This window comes from Cygnus atratus, chromosome 1 (assembly GCF_013377495.2).
Source record: "Cygnus atratus isolate AKBS03 ecotype Queensland, Australia chromosome 1, CAtr_DNAZoo_HiC_assembly, whole genome shotgun sequence".
In the NCBI taxonomy this organism is placed as follows: Eukaryota; Metazoa; Chordata; class Aves; order Anseriformes; family Anatidae; genus Cygnus; species Cygnus atratus.
In genome coordinates this window covers 139710776-139736596 of record NC_066362.1, presented here as the reverse complement: position 1 = coordinate 139736596, position 25821 = coordinate 139710776, and the positions used below count along the sequence as shown (strand labels likewise).

At 42.5% G+C, this 25821-nt stretch overlaps 1 protein-coding gene across 30 annotated transcripts in view; it reads left to right on the top strand.

Annotated features, from left to right (window-relative positions):
- The window catches only part of INPP4A (inositol polyphosphate-4-phosphatase type I A), a 120721-nt gene that overhangs the window by 9074 nt on the left and 85826 nt on the right, over window positions 1-25821 (top strand). For 3 of the 30 annotated variants that reach the window (XM_035558054.2, XM_035558044.2, XM_035558042.2), the window contains exon 1: window positions 21029-21225. The exons of 19 other annotated variants lie outside the window; for them this stretch is intronic. The gene's annotated coding sequence lies outside the window, so the exon portion shown is untranslated. Of the gene's footprint in view, window positions 1-21028; window positions 21226-23357; window positions 23468-25821 lie in introns of those variants that run through there. 8 more of the 30 variants (XM_035558053.2, XM_035558040.2, XM_050716328.1 and 5 more) reach the window with 7 other exon arrangements.

Below are 25821 nucleotides of genomic sequence, written 5' to 3'. Positions count from 1 at the left end.
GTTTGCAGACAAGATTGAGTTGATATAATGGTGCAGGAGGTATTTGTGCTTTCCTGTTGTGGTACGTGTGGTTGGTAGGAATCTGGGCGTAGACTTGTTTTTCTCCTGAATGATGTTGCACAGGGCTGAGAGTGGGAGCTGTGAATAAGGTTGTGGGGACATGCTTGAGGACTTCCTATCTGGAGGTTGAAAAGAAAGGGAAAGCAACACGCTTCCTTTTAATGGTTGAGTAGTTTCATTTTGTTGTTGCTTTTTACATGTTTTGGGGCATTTGTTTGAATTTTCTTTAATAACATTTGGTGAAGATTTGAGAGAGAAACTGCACCTGTGTGTGGATATAGCACGTGCTTATAATTACCAGAATATCAGTATGGATGATAGCCCATCTCTTGTGACAGCCCAGTTAAAGCCATCTTCCATGTTGCCTTTCAGGCCCCTGTCCTGCTCTTGCCCCAGATTTATACAAAGAAACCCTGCCATATCCAGTCCTGACTTGATACCCTGGCTTACTGTGCTCTGGATACTCAAAGTCCTTTCCCAGAGAACTCTTCTTCTGTCACATTCAAATTTGAAAGTGATGTTTTGGTACTGATGCCTGCGTATGACGGTGCGTGTACTGGATGCTCAGTCCCCCTGCACCATTCAGTATTTTGTGCTAGCAGACGTGGAAATGAGGGAAAGGTTTAGACCCAAGAAGAGAAGCGTCACTGGCAGCGACGGCCAGCGTGGAAGCCCTTGACATGATGCACATGATGGGCAGAGTCTGTAGGGTGAGTAGGAAGGGAGTGGTTTCCTCTCTGGAGAACAGGCCTTTTACTGGGTGGCAGTGGATGACGAGAGGGATTTGCAACACATCGGAAGCTTTCAGAAATGTGATACTGCCATTTGTTCGCACTGTCAGGCTGACTGGCCTACTTTTCCTCCGAAAAGGGTTCGGTAACAGCTGTGTTAAAAGCCGTCCTAGCGCAGGCCCGGCCTCACACAGCAGCAGCAGTCCCTACCTGTTGGAGCTGGAGTTTCTCTTTTCCATCTGCTTGAATCTGAAATGTGCTGCTGCTGGCAGCAGCTCAACCCCCAGGCTTTAGCTGAATTTCCATATTCATTGCACTAGTTGTCTCCGCTTCCATCTGCGAGCCAACAAGTTCTCTGCTAAAGAGTCACAGAAAATCTGCTGCTGTCTGCACTGCCGCTTTGCTGATACCACAGTGTTTAATATGGCCGGTGGGGTAAAGCCACCACAACTCCTAATTAACTTTATACCCCGCTTCTGCTGCCAGAGAAGTGCTTGAAGCAGTGTGGGTTTGCTCCTGTTGTTGGAGTACTGATTTCGGGCGAAGCTGAAGTGAAAGAAGAAGGGGGGGGGGGCATCATTGCAGTTTGATAACACATTTATATATTTATTGTTTTAAGGTGTGATGCATCAAAATCAGCTGTCTGTATTTTTCAAGCAAGTAGTTTTTTAATTTTGTTAATATAAAGATATTTTGGCGTTACGAAATGTGTATGCAACACCTGGGACGGCATTGCACAAAGTTCCCATTTAATGCCGGAGCTTTAGCCTCTCTAGAACAGAGCGTTTGCTTAATCATACCCTGCTGGATCTTACCTTCTGCTTTTTCCACCCCTCTTTTTCACCCCCAGTTCAAATGGCTGGCTGAATATATGTGCTTTGGATGCCTCAGCATGAAATTTTGCAGATGGCCACCAGCCTTAATCCACGCGAAGCTGTGATCACAGTTTTCTAAACAGTGCCAGAGATGCTGAATTATGTTTTCAGTATTGCCAAATCTCTTTAATCAGTCTTGACTGAAAAATGATGGCAGAAATCCCGGATTAGTAATGGTGCTTCAGTGAGTCATTAGCAGTGAGATCTGATTTTATGAGATACTTCTTACAGGCACGAAGGGGCTGGCGTAGGACGGAAGGGGACCGCCATGGTATGGTTGAGTGTTGTGGTTTAGCCCGGCTGGCAGCCAAACACCACACAGCCGGTCGCTCACCCTCCCCCCTCCCTCTCCGGGATGGGGGAGAGAAACGGGAAAGTGAAGCCTGTGAGTTGAGATAAGGACAGTTTATTAAGACAGGGAAAATAATAACAATAATAATAATAATAATAATAATAATAATAATAGTAATAATGTGTACAAAGTGATGCACAATGCAATTGCTCACCACCCGCTGACCGATGCCCAGCCTATCCCCGAGCAGCCGGCCCCCCCACCCCGGCTAGCCACCCCTATATATTGTTCAGCACGACATCAGATGGTATGGAATACCCCTTTGGCCAGTTTGGGTCAGCTGTCCTGGGTCTGTCCCCTCCCAGCTCCTGCTGCATTCCTAGCCTGCTCGCTAGCAGGACAGAGCGAGAAGCTGAAAAGTCCTTGGCTTGGTGTAAGCACTGCTCTACAACAATTAAAACATCAGCATGTTATCAGCGCTCTTCTCATCCTAATCCAAAACATAGCACCCTGCCAGCTACTAGGAGGAAAATTAACTCTGTCCTAACTGAAACCAGGACATTGAGGCAAAGCCATGTTGGGTTTCTTGGGCATGTACCAGAAGAACCTTCCTACCTAATTTTCTCAACCCAGTCCTTTTTGTAGCTAGGATCTAGAATCCCATGCTCTCTGCTGATGAGATTTTGTAAGTCAGGACTGGATACAGGTGCCACTTTTCTGCTGTCTCAGCAGCAGCTTGAGAGCTGTGGGGCTAGGGCTGTGGGGCAAAGGGTGACTCCTGTCTCCGCGTTAGAAACGTTTGATACTAAACAAAAATCAAAATTGTCATCCGCAAGGGCATTCAAGCTTGCACCAGTATCTCCATAATGAGTATCCTGGGGGACACGGGGGGGGGCTTTCTGTTGGTGGTGGTTCCAGCCTGGCGAGAATTGCCCGTTGCAGAAGAAGGCTTTCGTGCCAGCTCTGATGCAGGCCAGGTTTCGCCTTGTGAGCCCTAAGGTGTTGGTGAATGTTCTCTCTCTCTTTTTTTTTTTTTTTAGCTTTAAGTTTCTGAAAGGTTGTGTTTTGACAGCTCTGAGGAATTAAGACTTAAACAAATCGTGTATAAAGTTTGAGCAACAGGAGCATATTTTCCTTCACACTGCAGGTCTTGAACTGGAAGGCCTGTTTTTAATGAAAAAAGACACCTACAGAGAAAAAAGGCCTCTTTGTTTGGATCACCTTGGTTTCATACAAACACTAAAAAGACCATTTTCTAAGCTCCTGTCCAGAAATATTTCTTAAATGTACAAGTTTAACTGAGCAAAGTGATTAAACTTTTTCCATTATCCAGACTAAGAGCTCTGTTTGAAGAACATGAAGCACTTGTCTTCTACTTGGATTGAATGCTTCTACTTTTAAAGCAGTCTATTTCTGCTCACCACTTAAATAAGAAACAGGAAAGAGAAATGTTGTGGTGTTTTTAATCCTACTTGAAAACATTTGCATGAGAAAAATGCTGTATGTTTTTCTGGACTTGTGCTTAAGTTATAGGAGAAAGGATATAACAAGTTTTATTTTGTGCCAATTTAAGTGGCAAAGGTGTGTTGCTTATTTTTGTCCTTGAATTTTGTCAGGATACTTGGAATAGTGATCACTTTTATATGTGCAGACATGCATTTTCTAGGATTTTGTTCAACGTTTCACTCATCTGATCACTAACAGTCCTGTTGTTAGATACAGAATTTTGCATTTATATGCCAGAGTTTCAATGTCTGTAACTGTGATACCATACACCTTCCAAGTTCTTTCACAAGTGTATGCTCCAGATTGTGGATCATGATTTAGGTTACAATTTTTGCAGATATTTTTAGAAATTTCTTTAATATTTGTTGTTCAGTGCCTGTGGTTTCAGATTTTCTTTGACTTTAAAGTTAGTGAAGAAACAAAATATTCAAGAAAAACAGTAAGTTTCTGTTTATTAAAAATTTACATTTTAGCAACATATATTTGAGCTTGAGATGTTTTCTTGGTGAAGGAAAAGAGAAGCAGTTCGGACCAACCACAGGCAAATTCATCTGTAAGATAGTCAAATTACTCGTTTTCTTCCAGGTAACAGTAGATTAAATAGAAGAAGGGAATAAATATATTTTCATGTCTAATTAATAGATGTCAATGTCTCTTGAATGTAATGATGGTGTCTACATAAAGCAAACATGCATTCTATGCTCTGGCTTTGGGACAGTTTTGTAGTTTTTGTGTGTGTGTTTGTTTTTATATGCTGTAAAGCTCTGGACTTCAGATGCTAAATTTGTTCGGATCACTCTTCCTCCTCACCCCCCAGATAATTCTAAATGTATTTAAATGTACTGCATTATTGTTATTTTCTTCCTTTCGTCCTCCCTCCCTTTTTAAGTGAAGAAGCCAAATCCCACAAAGCGCATTTGGTATTTTTGGATTCCCATGTCTATTTTTGGCTGCTTGCATGATGGGGGGAAAAATGTGACACGGCTCTTAGCAGAGTGACATACAAGGCTCCACGCGTCTGTTCCCTGGTGGGAGTTTTAGTCCTTTGTGAACGTCCCGAGGAAAAGCGGAAGCACGAACATTGCAGTGGTTCTTTACGGCCCGGGGTGTTTCGGTTGGTTTATTGATACAAGTCCCCACCTGCATCAGAATCTGCGACTTTCCTCTCCTTCCCTGCCTCTGGTTTTGTCCCAGGCAGTCGCTGACAGTGGGCAGAACCAAGGAGGGACCTCCAGCGGCACAAAAGGAGCCTCGTTGGCATTGTCAAGCCAGCGCCGCGCTGCCAGGCCAAGCATTCAGCTCTTTGCTTGGTCCTGGGCCTCACCTGAGCTTGTGCTGCCCGTGGGCTGTGGGTTTCTTGAGTTGTTACGCCGGGTGATTTTAATCATCTGTCTCTTTTTGGGCAGTTGAATGAGGCTGGGGTCCTGAATTTGAGAGGGAAGTTTTTAACGTAATTTTGGGTTTGCAGAGGGATACGAGGTATATGGCACTTGCTGGTTGTTATGGTATGATCAGTATTGACCTTCCTTTGGAAAAAGGGTTTGGTTTTCCCTTGCAACGTGAATGTAAACTTTAATACAAAGAAGTGTGTTAATGTGTGAGAAATTAAAATGAAGACTTCCTTATTGCTCAAAGAAAACAAAGTATCAAAAGGGAGATAGCTCAGGACAGTAAATTATTATGATAATTTATTTGCTGGACAAAATTGTTGCTACCCTTGAAAGTGGCTTTTAATTTCAGTGAAATAGAAAACAGTTAGTAGCTGTATCTTTTACTGTGTGGAGGTCTCCAAAAATAATGAGGAAGCCATTCAAAATAGTTTTTTCTTTTGACCCGTTGGCTGCTTTCCTCTTTGAACTGGACATAATAATGACAGATTTGCGTAAGAAAAGTTCTGGGCACACGCACTTACTATTCTTTGGTGATGGCCACAGAGAGGGCAAATAAATGAGACAACTGTAGATGGGATTTTGTTCAGGAGTAGTTGTTTGTGTACACATCTCTGGGAGACACACACTTATAAACCTGTGAACTTGTGCATGTAGGTAACTTACATGGATGTACAAACTCCTAGATCTGGCTTTGTGGCTGTACAGATCGCATATTTGGCTAAGTAGGGACAACAGACCAGAAATTGCAGGTAAAAGAAGACAGGCTAATATTTTTTTCTCCAATATTTTTCTAAGCAATTCCTTTTTAAAGAAGAATTTCAAGTTCTGTTTTGTTTCAGGAGCATAAATAGGTCACAGCGAGTGCATAGAGTTAATGCTGACTGCGAAACCCAAGAGAATGAAGACTACACAAAACCCAGCCCCATCTTTGCTCATGATATCTGCCAACTCTCAAGCTCGGTAGTCTTTGTTCTTGGCTCTTGCTGGTGTGGTTACAGACTGCTAATTCTAGGCACTAAATTGGTCACAACAGACCTTGTACAACCTGGCTATTTTCCTCTCTTTATGGTCTGTTTGTCTCTTCCTCTGACATCAGTGGGTGCTAGATCAAACTTTTATTTCAGTTAGAGATGGGAATTAAAAATCTCTACATGTTTGCAGCAGGAGAAAATGCAAGCAATGCAGGAAGTAGTGTTATTTACAACAGCCTCATAATTTTGGCTTTGTAGCAATTGCTACAAGTTTGTTGCAAGTTCATTACCTGACTTCCGACCCTGGTTTGTGCTGCCTGTGGTTGTCACAGGCAATTAAACCTGAAAGTCTCACAATCAACACTTGCTGTACTTCTAGGTGGAGACGTGTCATCTGGTGTGCAGGAAGAGGCCACCTTCTCGCGCTGTTAAGTCACAGTCCTGTAGCCTTGCATCTCGGCCTCTAAAACCAGGCAATCTGGTGAAAACATCTAGCAAATGCCTTACCCACTAGCATGAGTTTGCACCTCTGCAGCTGTAAATGTTGCAAAATCGTATTACTTGCTTATACATGTTTTGCTGTTTATTTTAAGTGCAGCGAGGTGTTGTATTGCAGGATTTATATTTTACCTGAATTCTTCGTCTGAGCTATTTTATTGTGTAATAGCTGTTCCTGCAAGGTAGAACCTCAAAGCAGAGCAGACCAAGGAGGAAGGAAATAATTTGTAACTAATCATGTCAACAGATAGGGAACAAGTTGTTCAGGATTATAAAAGTATATGCATTTCTCTCTTATGATATACATAAAAGAAAAAAATTCTTCTGGTGGGCCACTAAAATAATTTTTTACTGAGCTGTTCTTTCCTCCTGGAGTGTAAGTCCTCAAGAAGTTTGAAGTAGGACAAGCAAACATGAGGCAAGATAACAAGCAGTATATGGGGAAAAATACTGCTAGAATTTGTAGCTTTTTGGTTTTAGATGGAAAAAAAAAACATGACTTCTTTTAAACAAAAATGGCATCATATTCTGGTTCGTCAACAAAGTCTTGCCAGGTGAGAGTTGAGGTGTCTGCACGTAGCTTCTTTGGGGAATAGAAACCCCCTGCTTTAGCTTCACTGTCTCCTTTCTACCCACAGACCTTTGGACCCCAGAAATGATTAAATGTAAGAGAAAATACAAAACTGGTCGTTAAGCATAGTTTAAGCAAAGTTAAGAGGTTTTTAGGTAACTGTTGGAAACCAGCTAAAACAGGATGTGCTTGTTCGCATCAGCATTGCTGTTTTTGAGGAGGATGCCTGCATGCTCCTTTTTGTCTGGGCTCTAACCCAGTTGCCTGCACCCTGAGTGGTGTGAGCCTGCTGGTGGAGGCTGGGTGGGAGTGAGGGACTGACTCAGAATGTTTTTTTTGCAGGTTTTACAGGTGTAACCAGCACCAATCTGGCTTGAACCAACTTGCTTAGGCTTCTGCAAGGAGCCATGTTAGAAAGTCTTGTAATAAAGAGGTGAGAAATTACACAACATATCTGTGTCTGTGAGTTCTTCTTGGCGAAGGGTTGTTGGAATAATGTGCACAAGCCAGCTGAGGCCTAAAGCACCGATGGATTTCAGCTGGGGATAGCTATCTGTAGCCAGAGGAACCTGAGGTCTCTGTAGAGTTTTTCCTTAATGTTTTTAATTCCTGCCACTCAGTTATTTAAAGTACTTTTGCAGTATTAAGCAAAGGAAACAAGGAAATAGTTGCTATAAAGGATTTCTTAAGTAGTTTACGTTTTACAGTAGAGGTTCTCAGGTTTTGTGATCACTTTTTCATTTTTGTGGTCACAAAGCCTGTCAAAAGAAACACCAGAAATGTGGATCACAGATGTGTTAGGTCTGCTAGTCTCTGCTTTATTGTGTGCCTTGTGTCCCCACAGATTCTCTTGCATTCTTTTTATTCATTGATAAATGGAATATTTCAGCCATATACAAAGTGAAGTACTTCAGAGCTATGTATTATATCTGTTGATCAGTGCTTCCTGTCTATTTTCTGAAGGGTACAAGTTTGCACAAGTCTTGAGACACTTGGGATTGACAATGTGTATGGGGTTTCTCTTCCTTGTCTGGTGCTGTGCTCAGAGAACCCCAGGCACAAAACTCTCACCTTGGGAAACTGAATTCTTCCTGTATTGCACCCAAGCCTACATATTGAAAACAACTTAATGTCATGTGTTGGTGCTTTTCCTGTGCTGAGGTAAGTTTCACTGACACCAGCGAAGTTACTTGTGGAATAAGGAGATATCTGAGTGGAGTCAGTGTTTTAGATACCTTCTGTTAAAGAAATTATGCAGCCATAGGGAAAACCACTTTGTCCTTAAGCATTTTTCAGTGAAATTGAAAAGAGTCACTGGAGGGAGAAAGGGAGCTGGCTTTGTGGCGGTGGAGTCAGAGGGCAGGAATAATTAAGTTGGCAGCACCCAGCGATCTAACAACGCGTAGGAGATGCCTGTGTCTTTTTAGGGGGAAGTCTCACATTGCTGTTGTCCTTCTGAGAGTAAAGCACAGTCCTTACGAAAGGAGACAGCTCTCTTTTTACAGGGTTATGGAGAAGGAGAAACAAAATTCATTGCAGAGATCCAAAATAAAACTACATTGCTAATACTTCTGACCTGCATAGGCTGCCTAACATAATGTTAATAATTAGGATGGTACTTGCACTGATACTTACTACAGTATCTACTTATTTCTAGAATAGGAAATTTGTCTTCAGATGCTTACTTAATGTAACCACTTGAGAACTTCAAGGAGTTGCTGATTTGTGTGGAAAACCATGAATTGGGAAAACCTCTCTCTTATTTAAGTAGCCGTCAACTTTAAACCTCTCTAGTCCTAGTGATAGTAGCAGAGGTAGATAGTCACCTTTTTCACTGGAAAACCTCTGAGTAGTAATCCTGTTTCTTACCTTTGACTTCCCTGTCTCCTGCCTTACTTTTTTGCATGTGACTGTCATATTCATATTCACCATGCAGCCGTCTCCCCCAGGGATGGTCTGAGAGGTCAGAAGGTGTTCTTGCTCCGTGGCTTCAGCAGGTCTCAATCTGTGAACAGTCTAGCTTGTAAGAGATGTATTTGGGATATTTTGTCTATTCAGGTCAGTGAGCTGAGAATCTGACCTCTTACCCTGTCACTGATGTTTAACTAGTAATCTTATGCAGGTGTATTCTTAGCTTGCTGCAACTGTAAAGAAGTTTATTTATCTGTGTGTGCGTATATATATATAGTTTACAGCAGAGCGTGTTTAAGCTAAGTGACCTTGGTTTGCTATTTGCTGTGGTTCAGCTGATGTGTTATAACTCATTAAACTTCAGTACTTTGATCCTTAGCTTTTATCTTTGTAGCCATAAATGTAAAATGTCTGATCATAGCAAGCAGGTCTTCTGAGTCCACGGTTGGCATTCCTGTCTGTTGCGTCTGTGCTTTTCCTGTGTCTAAGATTGTGTTATGCTATTTTGATTCTAGGAAATATTCCTTGAACTCCTTCCTCCACCCCAGCACCCTGAACGCCAACATTCTGGTCCAAAGTACAATTCTTACAGCGTAATATCTGGATTGTATTAGCTATTCTTCATCAGTCCCTTAATCATATCAATCACAGAGTCATTAAGGTTGGAAAAGCCCTCCAAGATCACCTGGTCCAACCATCCCCCTGCCACCAATGTCACCACTACACCATGTCCCTAAGCACCACATCCAACCTTTCCTTGAACACCCCCAGGGACGGTGATTCCACCACCTCCCTGGGCAACCCGCCCCAATGCCTGACTGCTCTTTCTGAGAAGAAATGTCTCCTCACTTCCAACCTGAACCTCCCCGGCACAAGTTGAGGCCATTCCCTCTAGTCCCATCCCCAGTTATCTGTGAGAAGAGGCCGACCCCCAGCTCCCCACACCTTCCTTTCAGGTAGTTGGAGAGAGCAGTGAGGTCTCCCCTGAGCCTCCTCTTCCCCAGACCAAACAACCCCAGCTCCCTCAGCCGCTCCTCACAGGACTTGTGCTCCAGGCCCTTCACCAGCTTCGTAGCCCTACTCTGGACATGCTCCAGGGCCTTGATGTCCTTCTTTAAGAGAGATCATATTCTAGGGGAAATAAGCTTCAATTAATTCTGCCCTGCACACATGTTAATACTACAATGTTACTGCACTGAACTGAGCTTTACTTTTATTTGGTTGCTGGAAAAAAAAAAAAAAAAAAAGGTGGCAGGAACCTATTTCTGCAGTTAGGATCTAGTCTGGCATACTGCAGGAGTGAATCTTTATACGCTTGTTTCAATTATCATGAGCATTTTTATGTGAAGAGCTGCTTGTTTCAGACATCACTGGCCTTGCCGGAGGGACTTACAAGAGACAGGAGGTTGCGGCTTTTCACTGGGCTAGCTGCTTCTTCTGGGCCTGTGGCCGAAATGCTGTGGCTGCAGGTTGCCTGGGCCTCCTCCCTGCTCATGAAGGAAGGCTTTGGCACAAAGTTAACATTGCTTAAAAGTTGCCAGGAGAAAACACTTCTGCCTTTACTTTAAGAATTACCGCTGCCTGTAGGCCTAGGTTTCAGGTAGGCCGTCAGCTCCGTGCATTTTTTTGTCAGGTGTCTTTTAATCATTTGAAGGGTGACAAAGCAGATAGGCTTAGCAAAACAGAACAAACTGGCTAACAGACTAGCTGCTTGATCTTATTTTGTGTTTTTACCGGCAAGGAAAGTTAAATGCTCGATTGTGGTGCATTAGTGGGACATTACCCTTAATCAGCCCTGAATGTACAAGTCTCACCCTTCTTTAGTACCCATGTGTCAGTCTGTATGCTGCAAAAATAGATTATATTTTGTTTGTTGGTTGAGTTTTTTTTTTTTTTCAAACTGGCAACATGATAAAAATTTTCCAGAACACTGACTGCTGTTTGGATGTTTGACTGTTTAGTTGATGTCTAAAATAAGACGTATCAGTTTACCTACTTGAAAAATGTTACTGTCTTTTTCTTCTTTTTTTCTTGTTATTATTAAGGTGGTTGGCTCTCAGGCTTGAGAGATTGTTAGTCCTTTTTCTTTGCTTTCAGTCTTTTCCTTATTTTTCTCATTTTTGTGCTTGCAGATGATGATAGGAACACTGTGGGACTTGATAACATCGTAGAGATTAGCTTGGAGACATCCTGCTCTGCACCAGCTGCTCTCAGTGCTCTCCCAAATTGAGTACTAAGGATGCTATGTTCTGCTAGGATTAATTTTAGGCTATTTTGAAAAACTAGGGCTGGCCTGCTTTGGTGCACAAATTGGTGTATGTTGAGTGCTACGTGAGCTGAAAACAATTTTTCCTTCTGACCAATGCTTTATTCTCCACAATGTCGTGTCTATGCTAGGTTTGTCTTGCACATCAGCTGCTACTGCCTTTAGTTTTTGGAAACCAGGCAGCCCCTGGCTGAGGCTGGAGTACCGTAATACTGATTATGTATCTGTCTCTCTCTCCATCTGTCTTTTCTCACCTTCCTTCACTGCTCTTTGCACTGTGAGAAGACTGAAGAGGAAGAGATTTCTGAGGAAAAAGGGAGATGAGCAACCCCCAAAAGTTCCAAGATCCAAAAAAGCAGTTCTGTTAGTTATCTCTTCTTCAAGTATTTGTCATCCATCTCCTCAAGAAGGCCCTGTACTTAGGAGCTCCTTCTGCTAGTGCTCAGTTGACAGGGAGGAGAACAAAAATAAATCAGGAAGAGGACTGTGGCTGGAGAGCAGCCACTCATGCGTGGCCCTTCTTGAAATAACCTGTGTTCCACCCAGATTGCTGGGCACATCTTAAATCTGGGTTTTGCCCTGCACAATTTACTCCTTAGAGTATAAAAAGCAGTGCGTGGACTTCAAGAGGACAATAAAAGGCAACCACTTCAAGCAGCTGTGATATAAATTTCAGGGTGTTGGTAAGAGTATCGTAGGAGGCTTAAGCATCACAGTACTGTTTTTTCCTTTCTCTGCGGATGTGTGGGCTCTGCAGTAGTAGAGGCCAAGCCTGCCCCAGTTCCTTTCCAGGCCTATAGCCTGTACAGCAAAACATCCCTTCACACCATGTAGCTATTGACTGGATGGAAGAATTTTTTGCACAATGAGAAGTGGTTAGTCCACTGAACAAGGAAGGCTTGATTTTGAATTGAATGAATCTTGAAGCATCTTGTGTGCACCACAGAGTTTTAAGGCTTAGTTTCTCACCAGGTTCCTGCCAGTCAGACTGAAAATTTTGAGAAGTGAAAGGTTCGCATCTTAAAGTGCCATTGGCCAAGGGATGATTTGAGCCTTTTCCCAGACTGATGCCTGCGGAGGTCTGCATGGCTCTTTGGTCACCTGCCTCAGCGGAGAGTCCCTATCACCGTGAAGGAGTGCAATTCAGCAGGCGAAGTCTTAACAGCGTTAAAACTTTCTTTTAGTCTAAACTGAAGGCACAGGAAACAGAGCTTAAAAAGAAGTTTTTTTCCAGAGACCTGACAAACAGTTTTTCTTGCCAAATAACGCTTTACAATGCTTTCCTGATGACTTCTGCCCAAGTCCCTTTGCCTCCTCTCTCTCCCTTTACTGTTAGAGAGCTTCCCTAAGCATCTCATTTTCTTGTCTTGCCTTCTGAGCAGCCTGTCAGTCAGGCAGCTTACAAATGTGTGTCTGTCTCTATACCAACTACTCCTTTCCTGAATCCACTCCGGATCTTTCTCCATCATACTATTAAATGTGTGGTTTGACTTGCCATCCGTTCTCCATTTCCCATTCTCTAAACTAGTTTGCCCTCTGCTTCCCTGGCTCCTTAGCACAGCCATTAGCAAGCCACTGCAGTGCCATTAGCTTCTCTCCTTTCAGGGCCATGCGCTGGGAACTGCACGCAGGTTGATATATTAACTGGAACTCATTTTGCCTACTCTTTCCTCTTGATGCTAACATCGATCTTCTTTGCCTTGGTGAGAGTCTTGATTCACCAGCTCTGACATTTCCTCTATCTGTCATCTTCTAAAAACATCCATCTCATACCTCACAGCCAAATCCTTCCCATCTATATTCTATTTTGAGCTCTGCTTTTACTGGATAGTCTGCCTATTTAACTTCAGCACTTAGAAGACATACAGAAATGCTGCAGTGGCCTGTGGACTGCTTTGTTCTTTGCTGAGCCTGGTTGGGGCATATTAGCACGAGCAAACTTCAGCCCCTCTGCAGTTTTGAAGGGAAGCCAGTGCTTTCAGAAGGTGATTTCTGGCACCTAAGTCAGCAAATTAGCTCCTGCTCAGCTTACGTGCTCCGACTCCCCTCCTTCCTGCCTTGTTTCTGAGGAAGTGGAGAATTCAATACGTTTTCTGACTCTCCTGGACTTTCTTGTTAATGTAGTCTGTTCAAACTCCACATTGCATATAATGGGTATGCATGGACTGAAGTAACTTTCTACCTATTAAAGAGATCAGAAGCATTACAGAATGTTAAAATACTACTTTTTGATTTATATTCTTAAATAATCATTTATTTCTGGTTAGCAGGTAGGAGGAATCAATAGATTTTTCTTTACTGCAACTTCTGCAGTTCCTACTTTTCATTTTTTTTCTTAATGGGAGATTTTTCAATAAAAAATAACTTTACAAACTAGATATTTGCTCTTTGTAATACCTACATCACAAGTTTTTAGCCCATAGTGATAAGGATCATCAGAGTAATAAAGCTGAAAAGGCTTCTCTTAAAAACAAACCAAACGAACCAAGAGATCACAAGTAAGATACCAACAATATGCTACTTTCCTGCGTGGAGAATTTTTTATGTGGGTTAAAAAATAATTATTTCCTTCTCACATTCTTAAAAAAAAAAAAAAAAGCTACAATTGCTACCAATTTAATGCAACGTTTGCTAGTATTTGTAAAAAGGCTCAGGCGGGTCTCTATGGTATTTTTTGAACCTTCAATCAAGGACTTTGGGGAAGAAGGAGCAGGGGGTAAAGAGTGGGTAGACGAAATGCGCAACCACAACAAAAATGGCTTGTGCTGATTAGCTGCTATCTAAATTATAGACTATAAAAATAAATATTAAGCACATTTAAGTGACAGCTGGCGATGTCAGGTCCTTTTGAAAGTGTTTGACCAGTATGGGTTTCAGCTTGTTATACTGCTTCCTTTTTATTTTTTATTTTTTAAAGAAGCAGGCTATTTAGGCACAGTGCATAACAGGTACTGCTTGCACCTTTTCCCTTTTTAGACTTACTGTAAAAGGAAAGCATACTGTGAAGATAGCTTTTACTTGTCTTCCTTTAATTTTAATTTTATTGTGTCAGTTTCCGTTTCCACCTTAACCACAGCTGTTATGCTGTTTTAAGAGCCCTATTTTAAGAGTCCATCCATAGTTAGGGGTTTGGCTCACACAATTGCGGGATCCTGCTGCGCCTGGGTAGGACTCGAGGAACCTGCAGTTTAGCACCAGTGTTCATCCTTACGTGTGATTTCCTCAGTGAACCAGTGCTGTGCAGTAATTAACTGGGCTGGGGATAGTTCGCTGGTTCTCAGGCAAAATGAATGGTTCTGAAGCTATAAATGACTATTCTTGTGTCAGGGAGAGAGTTTCTTTCTCAGATCGTGCTGAAGACTTGGTACAGTTTAAGTGCTCTGTCTTCTTTCTCTTTGTTCATCTTGGTGTCTCCATTCAATCTTGACACAATCAACAAAGAAGAATGTGCTGTGTTCTGTTTCAGAAGCCCTCTGATGAAGAGAAATTTTTCCCAAGAGAAATTAACAGAGAATTAATGCTATTTTGGACTATAGTAATCAATACAATATTTTTACGCTACCTGTCTTTATGGATCTTGCTGGCTTACGCTTGCATCAGTGATCATGACTTAGTCAGCCCTTTTCAGTAGATCTTCTTTATCTCTACAATTATTTCACGAGTGTTTGAAATCCTCAACTTGCAAAAGCAAATGTATTTTGGAGCGTGTCTTTATAAGAATGTGACTGCCATTTATTAAACAGTTCTTTAAATAGTTCTGCATTGGTTAGAACCAGCCTTACAAGGTTTGGATGGTGGATAAAAAGATATCTTCCTTCCAAAACTAAGAATCCTCTCAAAATTACTCAACACTGTCTTGAAAGAAAGCTCCTCCAATGTTAATGCACTAATCAGAAATTAAGATTGGGGCACCTCCCACCAGACCAGGTTGCCCAAAGCCCCATCCAGCCTGGCCTTGAACACCTCCAGGGATGGGGCATCCACAGCTTCTCTGGGCAGCCTGTGCCAGGGCCTCAGCACCCTCACAGTGAAGAATTTCTTCCGAATACTTAATCTAAACCTACCCTCTTCTAGCTTAAGGCCGTTACCCCTTGTACCCCTCACTACAATGTATGAATGAATATATGCCTTACACTTGATAGGAAACTGAGTGGATGAAGGCTTTGTAGAATCATAGGATATAGATGTCAAAATATTACTTCTAAGTAGCACAGTTACCGTTGTTTTTTCCATGGCCTGATTTTGGGAAAAATCCCAAATGGTCTAAAGTCAGTTAAGTTCTGAATGTCAAAATTTAGAATAATCATGAAATAAACACTTTTCCAACATAAGTGTTTTTAATAAGCTTTTCCACCTCAGGCTCCTACTGGTCTTGATCCACAGTCCAGTTTGTGCAGTACTTTAATCTTCGAATGGTCCCAGTGATATTTGGTGGCATTAATCTGGGGAATAATTTATGGTGAACCACAAATAGAGGTTGGATTCACACGAGGCAATTTTGTGAGCTTCTGGATAGCTCTTTCTGATTGAATTGTTACATAATTTATTTTGAAAGAAGAAATTATGAACTTGGAGAGGGAGAGAGAGAGATGAAAAATATTCAACTTTGGCTTTCCTCCTTATTAGATCTGTTACTATTCAACACGCATTTGGGGTTCCTCTTAACTCTTGGTGTAGTGCTGTGTTATACTGTACTGACAACAGGGCTTTTTTTGCAAGGCAAGGGCAAAGAATACCAAGAATAGGAATAATAGGACAAGGTCCCTAACGTGTCTAGGTAGGCAGTTCCTCTTCATGACCTCACTAATGAGGAACATAAGAGGAGATGATTTCCCTGCTAAAAATCGGAGCTGATTAACTTGCAAAGGAGTACAGATGAGTTGAGAAGCCAAGACAAAGCATTAAAAATCTGTTGTGCAAACACAGAAATCTTGCATCACAGTTCTTTCTTCATGCAAATAAGGGGGAGTGCATTATATTAAAAAAATGCTGAGGAATAGTCAGCAAAATTGGCCAGATTCACATTCACAGTTTTACATGTGTTTTTTTTTTTTTTTAATTTAGTTTACCCAGTGCAGCAGATGGTATTGAGATAACAGTAAGTCTTTACTTCTACTTTCTTTCTCCAGCACGGACAATTGTTCTTTCTGAGGCATTTTAAGAACCTACCACTCACAGGTCACAAAGACTGGCATGAGATCTACAAGTCCTGCATTGTGAAGACAGCAGGAAGAATTTAACTCAGAAAATGTATAGGGTATAATGAATAAGCAAAATGAGTGGATGTAGACAATTCCCACCAGAGTACAGTGTTTTGTTTGATGGTGCAAGGAAATGTAATGTTTAAGTCATATAGTAACATCTGAGTGCCTCAAAATGAGTTTACACCTGGGTTTGGTCATCTCTTTCGTTGGATTCAGCTGAAATCATTGTACCAGTGCTGCAAACAGGGCATGCTGGCTTGAAACAGAGAGGCAATTGTGCATTGTAGAGAAAAATAAAGATGGTTTGGAATGGGAAAATTGTGTCTATGTTGGTGGAACAAACTATAATATTCTCAGAAGCCTGGGGAGAACAGGTGTTTTCTGAAGTGCCTTCTCTGTTATCCAGAGTGATTTTTAAGGCACATACATGACACTTGAGATTACAGATGTTTCCACACTTAAACTGTCTAGTTTTTTTAGGAAGAGGCAGAGTTTTGAATTAAGGGGAGTAATATTGGGCAGATGTTAATTGGAAATGGTGCGTCATTTGATTGAGGTTTAATGTATTATTAGGGGCTTGCTGACCTTCCCTGTCAATGCAAAACATGGGCAGATGTTGGCAGTAAAGAGAAAAAGAGAACAGAAGGGGATAGATACGAGCAGGCCAGCTGCCAAAAAAGATCAGCTGACCCTATGCTGACATCAAGTGCAATCTGGGGAGTCCTTATGCCAGTGAGCTTTCCTATGCAGCAAATGTGTCCCTGTCTGGGTCCCTGCTCTGCAGGAGCCACAGCAGTGTCCGTGAACTCGGCTCTCATCCGGGCAGTGCGTCTTTGTTGTCACGAGATACGTTTTTCTTGTCTTGTTTTAGCTGCTTTCTCTGATCTTAGTGTCTCAGTCTCTGGTTTCATCTGCTGAGGACAGAACGTAAAGAGGAAAAGGACAGTAAGGTCATCTTGTACATTGTCACTACGTGCACAAAAGTACTTCCCTCTGAGAGAATGATCCTTATGGGTCCCTTCCAACTCGGGATATTCTGAGATCTGTGCGCAGCGTGTTACAGGTGCCCCGGAACTGTGTAGTTGCTTTCCAGTGCAGGATAGGTAGCTTTGGGTTGGTACAGGAGGAATAAAAAATGTCTCGCTCGGGTCATAGCCGTAGCAGTAGCTTGAGGAGGTGATCTCTATGAAGAGATGTACTTGTGTGGTATGCCGGAAATGGCTTCGCACAGCTTCTTCTGGCTTGCTTTGCTAGCTACTTTTGTAGAGGTGGGTGCAAGATGCTACCGAGATGTTGGTGGATGAGGTATTGGTGGTGGAAAGTAGTGCCTCCTGTTACTAATCTTCAGAAGCCTTGAGATGAAAGTGATAAGTGCATCCTCTCCTCTCCTCCCACACCGATCAGTAAAGCTCCACTTCCACGTGTGGCTTCCTCTGGTGCTGATGCTATTGCCAGCAGGATTTTTAATTTTCCTGAGAAGCACGGTGCTTCTGTCATGGTGTATCACAATTCCCACGAAGGGTGATCAGCTGGAAGAAATGTCCTTGTTACTGAGGTGCACTGGAAGGGGAGCCTGAGGTTCATTTTAGCAAGACACTGAAATCTAGTTTCTGCTTTTGTCTTTGCTATGGACGTGTGAAGCAACCTTGGTCAAGTAAAGTAGCTGTGCTTTGTAAGATGATGTAAGGGTATTTATTTCCCTTCTCAACTTGTAATCTCTCTCTCTTTTCAAAATATGTGCTCCTTCTGCGGTGGGTCTCTTCTGCTGCATGCATGCATAGTGCTGACCCCCATATGCGGCTGCTCGCTGGTGAGGGCTTGTGGAAAGTACTGTAATGCCTGTAGCAACGATAAAGAGAGTATGAGCCTGTTCAGAAAACAAGCTCTGCTTTTGTCTTGAAAACAAATGTCGGTGCTCCTCAGCAATTAGTCTCTCTGAACACCCACCTTTCCATAGGGCTCAGATAAACAGGGCTGCAAACCATCACCAGGATGCAGCAGAGTGCATAGCTGATGGAAAGGGGACTGGAAGGAGGAAGGAAGGTGTCACTGTGGGTACTGCCCATGGTCCTTGATCTGCCTGTTACTCTATTGCAGTGGAAGCCAGCTTTGTCCTTGAAGAACATGAATGCATTTTTTTCCCTCTTACAGTACAGCTAAGAAGAAAAAAAGGCTCAAGAACAGAGGTGCAGTTAAATATACTCAGTAAGGACAATTTGACTGTAGACTGAGCTTTCATAAGAAAGCAAGTTAATATGGGATCGGATGACCTGCAAGAGGCAGCGGGAAGCCCTTTCCACCATCGCTGGCATCATGATGGCTTAAAAAAACAAACAAACAAAACCAAAATCCCCGAGACAGGGAACTGATAAGGAGGAACAGGATTCCCTGCCCTAGCGTGTTCTGGAGTACCGTGTTGAATAGGTACTACAGAAGAGCCATGGCTTGTTTGTTTTCTAAAGGAGAAAAAGGAAAAAAAAATATCTCTAGTCCTTGAAAAGTGTGCAATAGTCTACGGTGCCTTTAACACAAAATCTCTTGCAGTAGCGTTCAGTTTAGCAGGCTGTATTAATATTCATGTTCAAGGTTTCATCTACATCAGTGTTGGTTTTTAGGTTTTCACCTCTCCTGGGGCAAGAGTCTTTAGGTTTTCCCACTTTCAGACCCAGGATCCAAACCCTTTCTGCAGCAGAAGGTCAAGCCAGGGCAACTGAAATTAGGCAACACAGAACTGCTGCTTACAGCAGCTGGATCACTTCTCATTTTTAGGTGGGATCATTTGCAGATACGTATTTGCATGTTACACAGTCTATGCTCGCTCTTGATGTGTTTCGTCTCCCTATGTCTTTAACAGCTCTTTTGAGTCGTCTTTGATCCAAATCTATGCTTTTAGGTGAACCACAGCACAAAACTGAGTGTAGAGATATAAATGCATGCCATACTTTCAAAAAACAGACAAAAAAAAAACAACAAAAGCAAAAATGTGTGAAGTACTGCCCCGTTTGGTCCTCTCTACCTGTGTCATAGATGCCATTCGGACTGTGTTCTGGCTGTTACTTTTCATGTTTAAAAGACTTAGGGGTCTTGGTTGGTTTTTGGGGTTTTTGATTATATTTTTCCAGGCATGCTGGGGAGTTTAGCATTCTTCTGCATATGCAACATTTTCAAAACAATAAAGCCCTGAAAGCTTGGCTGGAGAAAAAACTCACTGCCATTAGTAAATTGAAGAAAAGGGTGGGATTTAGCAGCTCCTGAAGATATTCCAAGGGATAGATATAATACGGGTGTTTTTAGGGGAAAGACACCAGTTATTCTTTATCCCTTTGTTTGTGTTATCTCCATGACCATGCTTCCAGGATTGTTTTGCTCAGCTTGATTCCTTCTCATCTCGTGATCCCTGCCAAACCAGTGTTCTTGGCTGCTTCGAGATACAAGGAAGGAGTAAACATTACCATCAATAGTAAGAAGTTTGTTCAGCGGCTTTAATAGCAACCAGATACAGTAATGAAGGGTGTAGTGCACCTGCTTGGATCGGACGGAGAGGCTTACCTTAAATTTGATTGGGCTTTGCGTAAGAAGTATTTCTTTAACAAGACAAAACCCCACAAAACCTGTGAAAGTCAGTCATGCTTTGCTATCAGCTTTTCCGTGAGAAATCTCAGCCCAAATCTGCTTATCTGGGCGATAGCCAGCAGGACATTTGCTAAGTATGAGGAAAGATGTTTCGCTTGTAAATGCTTTGACATAAACCAAGTGCCTTTTCCCAGACTGTCTGGGATGTTTATATGAATGGCTGATAAGCAGGTCTACACGTTTTAATGGCATAGTTCTTGGGCCAGCAGCTTCTTCTGACAATGCTCTCTCTTCATTCATCCCATCATTTGTTTCTCTGAGGTTGACCTGCTGGCTCAGTAGCAGAGGGCTTCACCTGCCTTGCTTGAGCCTGGGTTTGCTCAGTGCTTAGTATAATATGCCTTTCAGAAATAAAATGCAATCAGTACTGCACTCCGTCTTCACACTGCCTAGCATTAAGTGCCTAACAGGCTGCGTAACACCTGCCCTAAGTTAAATGTGGTGGGGAGTCAGGCAGGCCTGGCGAGTAACCGCATGGATCGCTGCTGCTGCTGTGACTGGCCACCAGTGCCTGGTGAGACAGGTAACTATGGGGAAGGCTGCAGGAGTCAGTTTTTCCCCAAAGGCACTGCCCCTGGCCGTAATGCAGCGGTGCTCTCCTGCAGGCACTTCGCCCTGGTGTCAGGCACGTGGGGCTTCCGCTCGCCTGCATCCCCCAGCTCTCCTCTCGCTGCATCTCAGGCCCAATTTGCCCCCAGAGGCACTTTGTTATACACTCATGGTGGGTAAATGGATATTACCCCAACTTATTTTTTCTTCTGGAATCTTTCCTGGGGTAGTTGAGTTCTTCCCTTGAGTCTCGACGGGAGGTGTGAGCTCACAGATAGGCGCCAGTCGCATACCGCCTGGCGCACCACGGGACTGACCTGGCTCGCAGAGCGAGCTTCACATTCAAGACGAATATGTTTACAGCGAAGACAGAATCAGAGTTGCCAGCCCAGAAATAAAAAGCAAGATTGCACAAAGAAAGAAGCCCAACTCGCTGCTGAAAGAAAAGGCCGCGGCCGTCTGCAGGCGTGCGTACACCCAGGCACACGGGCGGCGCGTGCGTGCGTGCCTGTGCGACACGGAGAGGAAGCCCTGAAACTTAAACTCCTCCTGCAGCTCTGCATCTGCTCTGAGTCACTGCTATGACTCACGCTGACAGCGTTCACGTTCGCTAGCGTGCAGATGGAGCAGCTCTGGCAACAGGAGAGGCAGGTTGCATTATTGATTACCTGCTGCAGCAGACGCTTGCGCCAAGGTTTTCTTTTACGAGCACAGACAAAACGCAGCAGGCTCTACTGAGCACGGTTATGGTTCTTGCTTGCTTAAAGGTAAGAATGCCTGTTATTTACTAGGGAAAGATAGGAAAGGGAAATTAGAGCTTGGGAAGGTTGAGTCTCTTGCTGCTGCTACTGCTTGTTCTCGGAGGGAGCTGCGTTACCGCAAAGCTTTGTCTCAGCTGGTTGCAGAGCCGTATGGGGAATCGTGTGGCTAACGGGCAGTGCATGTCCGAGGAAACAAAATAACGTGTTCTCATTCATTGTGTTATGTAAGGCATGGCAGCCATGTTAAGGACAGAAGACCTCTTTCGAAGAAACGGTGCTGCTAGACATCAGGGCAGGGAGAACGGCGGGTGTTTAAGCAGCCCTCTGCCTGCGCTTCGGAGATCGCTGCAGTTCCCTAGCTCTCGCTTCCGACTAAGCGTACCCACTTCTGAATGGCTTTGGTAATAGAATAAAGAGCAGTGGCGTTAGGAATAGCAAAGTGATGATTGTTTACCTTTAAAATCACAGCGCTGTTTTGCCTTCAGCGTTCAGGTTGGGAGCGTGCACACGCCGCGTTCTGTGCAGTGCCTGGATGTAAACAGTCTCCTCACATACTCGAAACGCTGTATCCTGATCCCGGGGTTGTTTTCATTTTGTGCTGCTAAAAACCCATGTATACGTCCTGCTCTAACAGTTGGTTATATGCAAAAAGGGGGACATGTTCTAGTTAGAGTTCACTTATGCAGAGTGAGGAAAAGTAGGTTTTTTGTAGTGGTTTGCTGTTGTTTTCTTCACTCTGGTGCAATAATTTTAATGTAGCCTAGATTTGTATTGCTAATTATCCTCAGGCAGAACCCACTGAGTCTCGAGCTTTTGCTTTGTTCCCAAGAGATTTGCTAAGTTATGAAACCTTCGGTTTTGAATTGCAATAATGAATTTATCTTAATTTCATTCTTCCTTTTTTTTTTTTTTTCTTTTTATTTCTTTGCATTTATGTTGGATTTGCAAGACAGTGTCATTTTCAGGTGCATATAACAGTGAGGTCAGCAGCTGCTCTTAATAACAAGGGAGTCTGGTCACTTCTGTGTATTATTTTTCAGAAGGAGAAAAAGAGGATGTTTTTGAAAACTCATCATTTATTTGCTTACTCTCAGCTTCTTGAAACTGCCATGCATTTCCTTGTAAAATCTGCACAGAAATCACTGCTCTCGTCTCCTCTCAAATAAACATGGCAACGTAGTAAGATCGTTGAAAATGACAGCATACTTTAGGTTCTTCTTCTGTTTATAATTTACAGCATTCACTGATGCACAGTGTTTTCATTGCTATGAATTAATTACATTTGGCATGACTTCCTTAAAAAAAAAAAAAGATTGAGTTTCATAACAAAATGGAGAGCAAGGTTTGTTAGCACATCAGTAGTGCTTGTACACGTCTTGTGACATCCAATTTAGAAAACCACTCTGTGAGTGAAGCTTGTAAAACAGTGTCACTCATGGACTCCCATCTCCAAGAGCAAAATTTTTGTTGCTGAATTTAATGATTAATGTTCTGGATATAAAATATTTCGGATGTTACAGTGTTATGAATGCAGGCTAATTTATCCAATATTAGGGTTGTTTTTAGGGCTGCTTACTTACAGAGTTCTGGAACATGGCAGCCTTTCCTTCCCCTCCCACATCAAACAAATCTGCATAAAACACTCTTTAAAGTCCTAATTTTTCCACTGATTTGTATCTAAATTATTGGTTTCTGAGAGTGTGTCAGGACTGTTTGCCTTCATGTCTGCCTTTCAGTATGTATACATTTAGACTAGGAATTCTCTACTATGTCAAACCAGAACAAATAATTTATGATAATAAAACTTAAATATCTTCAATTGAGTTTACTACATTTCCTTATTAATATGTTGTGGGTGCATTTAAATAATTAACAGTTAACATTTTTGAAAAGAAATTGCAAGAACCTGCTTAAAATCAAAAAGAGAGGATGATGGGTAGCCCGGGAGTCAACCCGGCCCTGAACACAGCCTCTCCATCCCGATTGTCCGTAAACCATCCGTGGAAGAGATGACCATCAGAGAGGAGGACTCCTTCTATGCAGGCATTTTGTAATAAGTATAATATGGTTTGTCAAAAGTCTGCCCTCTGGTCACCCTGAAAGTTGTTTTTTCTTGCCTTAAGTTGGCTTTGCATTAGGCCATAAAGGCAACGTGGAAGAAGCTGCTGGGGCCATTTCACCTGTACTTTTAGCAGAACATGAAGCATGAGAGTTCGTGATCTCCTCGACTTTCTTTTCTGCAATAAAGGTACGGTGTTTGGCTGTCCTTTTATTTGTTTCCTCCTTGGTCTAACCTGCAGCTTTTTCCTCCAGTTTCCCATGTGGCTCTGCCCTACCGATGTTATTTTGAGCCCTTAGGCTGCCTTCCTGGCACGTGCAAAGAACTTTGAGGAGATCCAGTCTCATTATTAGAATGAGTTTGCGCGAATCACATTTAATATGGGTGATTTTTGGACTGTATGACAGCTTTACCCGATTATCAAAAATGAAGCACTGTTGCATCAGATGCTGAGTTTATGCAGAGCAGAAAATGATCCATGCATTGAGTAATGATTTATGTCACAAAAAATGATCGCCGTATTTTATATGGTGATTTGCTATTGATGTTAGACTTCTTGAAAGAGGGCTTTGCAGTATATGAAAAAGCAGCAATATATCAACGTTTATTTAACACTTCTTTGTGTCACAGAACAGCATGGCATTTTTATTTTCAACTCAAAATTTGAAAAAGAGGAGGGAAAAAGTTTGTTGGAGCTGGCTTGGTTACAAGTTTTTTGTTTCTTTTTTTTCATGTGTGTGTGTTTGAAATAAGCTCCTGGAGTTTATATTGGAATAAAAATCCGTGCACGTGGGCAGTATGAATAGCACTGCTTGCAATACTGAACCGTCTCATTTGTTGGAGAACTCACCTTTTGTATTTGAGTAATTTTTAGAAATGGCAACTTTTCTGTGAGTTGTTTTGGTGGTCTTTCATTCATATGTCTGTATACATCTACAGGGCATCCACTTTGTCCCTATAGATTTTCCTGTTTTCTGAATAAGCGGTCTTCTGTGGATTAGATTTGTTCCCTGGTTTTAAAGAGGAGGGGGAAAGAACTGTTAAATCTTTGCACATACTGTGTCCTGAAAAGCTCTTCACTTAAACCTTGGGCAGGTTAAGTGGGGGGATGCCAGGAGAGGTAGTAGGAAGGCCCCTGTTGTAGAGGGCCTCCTGCCTCGTCACATTGTGAGGTTTTGTATCGTTTATGATTTTTGCCTGTTGAAGCTTTTGCGTATTCTTGAGTGTGCACAAATTTAAGTAAAGGGCAAAGGGTGATGCCTGTACCTCGACTATATCAGTGATGATTTGCCTTCAGGGGCCAAGTTTCCACCTGACTAGTTCTTCGTGACTGTAGTCTCTTTGCCCCCTGTTCTGGAATCAGAGCCAGTTTGAGGATGAGTATAGTTCATTTTGCTCTGGTTAAATGAGATTGTGGCCTGGATTATGATGATGTGTTATTTCTGTGCTGAGTTCTCTTTGTGTTTTATAGGGATGTAGAAATCTGGGATTAATTCTGCTTTCAGTTTGGTGCTTCATCTGTTAAAGCAGCAGAGTACCTCTGAGTTTGCTGCGTGGGCTTAAAGGAAGAATAGTGAATTGGTAAATAGGATATCATGTATGACTGTATAGTGACCTCCTGTGCCCAGGTAATGCAGAATTAAAAAGGAGTGGGTTCATGATCCTTAATTCAGATTTATTTTTTAGATAAATGCTTGGTAGTGCCAGATGGCAGAGCTGCTGCGGGCAAAGGTGAATGACGGAGCGTGTCATTCCTGCCTCCGTTTCTGCAGGCTATTTTCAAACCAGTAAATGTGATTTTTAAAATGCAAAACAACACAAAAGGTGCTGCAGTATTCTGGACTGCACTAAAAAGCCACTAATTTCAGCAAGTTTCCGGTGTGTTGTGGGTAAGATTTTAAGCCCTGGATCTGTGAAAACGGGCTGCTATAAAAGATTTCTTCTGTCTCGCTTCAGAAATAGACACTAGTGGTGTGACTTTAAAGCCAAAGATATATTTTACCCCGTCATCGGTGTGATTTCTGTTGGGCAGGTGGGTGGGCTTCTCCTGGACCAGCATGGTAAAATGTTGGTTCTTTTAATGCATAGAAGGCCATGAAATAATCACATCATGGTGACAGTTTCTTCTGCTGTTTCAGGAAAGTTTGCAAGGAAAGAAGTTTCAAGCTCTGTGCGCTACTGTAGTGGGTTTGGATGAAAAGGATCGCATCCTGAATGTTGCTAGCAGTAAATGTAGTATCGTGGCTATGAATGTGTGACATAAAAATGCATGCAGTTGAGCTGGCTAGGATGAGGTCTTTCTGTTTTAAATTCTCTCTGACGTGATTGCCTGGGAAAAGTTAGTTAAATTATTCTCTTCCTGAGATAAGTGGATGACTTTCAATGGCATTTTGGTAAACAGGAGGTAGTGAGTAATAGGAAGAATGTGGCCTTTGTGGTTTTGCCTACATAAGATTTCTATTGTCCCATACCTTTGGAGGCTCATTGGTGAGAATATGAAATTCAAATCACCAATACTTCTACAGAACAGCGATTTTACACTG